At 47.3% G+C, this 3,100-nt stretch overlaps 1 pseudogene; it reads right to left on the reverse strand.

The window, feature by feature from the left end:
* Nucleotides 1-167: 167 nt before the first annotated feature.
* On the reverse strand, nt 168-592 carry LOC118012651 (annotated as a pseudogene).
* Nucleotides 593-3,100: the final 2,508 nt, after the last annotated feature.

Raw genomic sequence — 3,100 nt, forward strand, 5'->3', positions numbered from 1 at the left:
TTCCTTCCTTCCTTCCTTCCTTCCTTCCTTCCTTCCTTCCTTCCTTCTTTCTTCCTTCCTTCCTTCTTTCACGTTTCCAGGCTATTTAATCAAGCTACTTACAATGTACTCATTCCTGAGAATTCCCCATTGTAGTGACATTGTTTATTTCCAATTTCTTTCTGCATTCAACCTAAAAGGTGTTTCTTCCCAAGAAACTGAACTTTTCTGTTAAATGCGCTTGATCCCATAGGAGAATTGGGTTCATAAAATGGATTAATTGCAAACTTTATGTATAAATCATAGACATCAGTAAAGAAGTTCTTTATTCCGTGTTCTTGCCTTCTGTCATGAAGCGCAATAAATCTCACATGACCTGCAGAAACAAATGCTGAAACAAACCCCTCATTGAACTTGTCCGCGGTTTTCAAGTGCATGTTGTTCGACAAGCCACATATTCTCATCTACGAGGTCAAGAGCAGCGTGAGCTACGGACTGGTTCGGATGACAATGATCATCTTTGGACTCTGCTTTTCCTGCTGGCAAAAACTCCCTTTCAAAAAACTGGATTATCATGGTGGCCAGCAACTACAAAATAGAAGCTTCCAGACATTGTCCTCAATATCTAGTTCCTGCAGGGAGACACCAACTACGGAAACAGCCAGTCAGGTCCCACCACAGACCTTAGCTCCTGGAGGAGGCTGTTCTGATTACTGATGGAAAGAAACTGTGGCCGGAAGGGAAGGCAGGGGCTGGAGAGTCCAGGATTCAGTTTCTCTTTTCAGGTTTATTTTGGGCAGGTTGGTGTTTTTCTTAAATTGGTAGTAAATTTTCATTTTAGTATTTGAAACCATTATTGAGTACTAACCCCCTTAGAATCTTTTTAAAAAGATTGATTTATTTTAGAGAGAGAGAGTATGTGTGAGTGGGGGGAGGGGAGGGGCGGAAGAAGAGGGACCAGCAGACTCGGTGCTGAGTGGGGAGCCAGCAATGGGGCTCAAACTCACAACCCATGAGATCATGACCTGAGCCGAAACCAAGAGTCAGACGCCCAACTGACTCTGTCACCCAGGTGCACCATCCCCCCCGGCCCTTAGAATTTAATATCCGCAGTTGTGGTGACTCCAGGTTTGTTCTTTTTCCAGTCTTAGTATTTTCATTCTTGCCCCTCCTCACCTGTGAGTGCACGTGTGTGTGTAGACTTTCCTAATCACGTAGAAGATACTCCTGTGCTGGGATGAGCAGCTAGTCCCTCCGTTGTGCCCTCGGGCTCCCGTTCCGCTTCTCTCCACCACTTCCAGCTGCAGCCTCTGAGTGATTTCCTTCCCAGGCCCGCCCTGCCACAAGCTCAGTGTTGGGCCCCAATGGCCCGGAGCCGAGCCCCTGCCTCCGCACCTACCACGTGGCCTCGTGCAAGTCACTCATCCTCTCCGAACTTCCGTGTCCTTTCGACTTGCCCTGAGGTGGCCAGTGGGTCTGAATTTGGCCCAGATACAGATGCATTTTATTTGTCCTGCACAACGTAGCAAGGATATTTAAAATTAAGAAAAAATATTTTTTAAAATATAGAAATAGATAATGGTACGAATGTGTGCGCATATGTATATATCCAGACATGTATGTGTGTGTGAGTGCATATAACATACACTCCGTGTTTTCCTGGCTTCTCTGAAAAATGCCTGAATTGGGCTGCTCTAATTTTACAGCATGCCAAGCTGAGCAGGGGCTGTCCCCATTAGATGACATGCTCTTTGTCACCACCCCTGCCCCATGCCAATTTTTTAATTTCTAATGACTGGCTCACCGGAGTCCATCTGATGGCTCTTGGAGCCTGGCTGTTTCCTGGCCGCCTTCTGAACTGCATGCTTGGGTCCCTAGTAGAGGATGAAAGCGCTGGGAGACACGAGCCCTATCACTGAGGAGGACTGCGTTCGCTACATGCCTTTCTTCCCAGCGTGGTGTTTTCATGTCCAGGACCTTTGCTCACACTACCTTGAACCTCGCCTGTAGTTCATCATCAGTTCTTTACCAAAGAAAGCATCTCTTTCTTTTTTTTTTTTTTAAGATTTTTTATTTATTTATTTGAGAGAGAGAATGAGATAGAGAGAGCGTGAGAGGGGGGAGGGTCAGAGGGAGAAGCAGACTCCCCGCTGAGCAGGGGGCCCTATGCGGGACTCGATCCTGGGACTCCAGGATCATGACCTGAGCCGAAGGCAGTCGTTTAACCAACTGAGCCACCCAGGCGCCCCGAAAGCATCTCTTTCTTCAGGGCCCAGCCTAAAGGGTGCAGCTCACTCCCTTGAGCCTTTTAATTTCTAATTACCCTCAGAGTAAGTCCCTTCTTTGCTTGGTGTCTGCTGAGCTGCCAGGTCTCAGTCACTGCCAGGTCTGTCTTCCCCGCCCTATTTCTGTGTCTCCAAGGCAGGGGTCCCAACCAACTCACCATAGATCCCATCCCCCTGTCTTGCTCTCCAGCCTTCTCGCCCTGAACACACTGGCCCCACGCTGAGGACTGGGTGGATGTTTGTGGAGCTGAAGTCCTTAGGAAAATCCAATTTTCTATTTTCACATTACTGATCAAAACTTACCCATGAGGAAAAGGGCTGGTTCCCTGAAATGAGCTGCCGGGTGCATCTGACTTTCTCACTCATTGTTTTCACTATGCCTGACACATCACGGGAGTCCAGTCGGCACCAAATAAAGGGAAGAAGAGGGCTTTATAGTAAAGGCTGGAATCCGACTCTCTTTATCTTGCCCCGTATGATGGACATTCAACCAAATTGCATTCTGCATTGCATATGAATTGGCATTCTCAAGAATGTCCGCACTGTTTTCTCTCTGATTAATTAGGGTGCTGTCTAAAATAAAAAGTACCCAGGGCGCCTGGGTGGCTCAGTTGGTTAAGCGACTGCCTTCGGCTCAGGTCATGATCCTGGAGTCCTTGGATCGAGTCCCACATCGGGCTCCCTGCTCAGCAGGGGGTCTGCTTCTCCCTCTGACCCTCCCCCCTCTCATGCTCTCTGTCTCTCATTCTCTCTCTCGCAAATAAATAAAAAAAAAAATCTAAAAAAAAAATAAATAAAATAAAATAAAAAGTACCCAGAGAAAGGTTGCTCTTCCC

This window comes from Mirounga leonina, unplaced genomic scaffold, assembly GCF_011800145.1.
Source record: "Mirounga leonina isolate KUSES-001 unplaced genomic scaffold, KU_Mleo_1.0 Mir_151, whole genome shotgun sequence".
NCBI classification, from domain to species: domain Eukaryota; kingdom Metazoa; phylum Chordata; class Mammalia; order Carnivora; family Phocidae; genus Mirounga; species Mirounga leonina.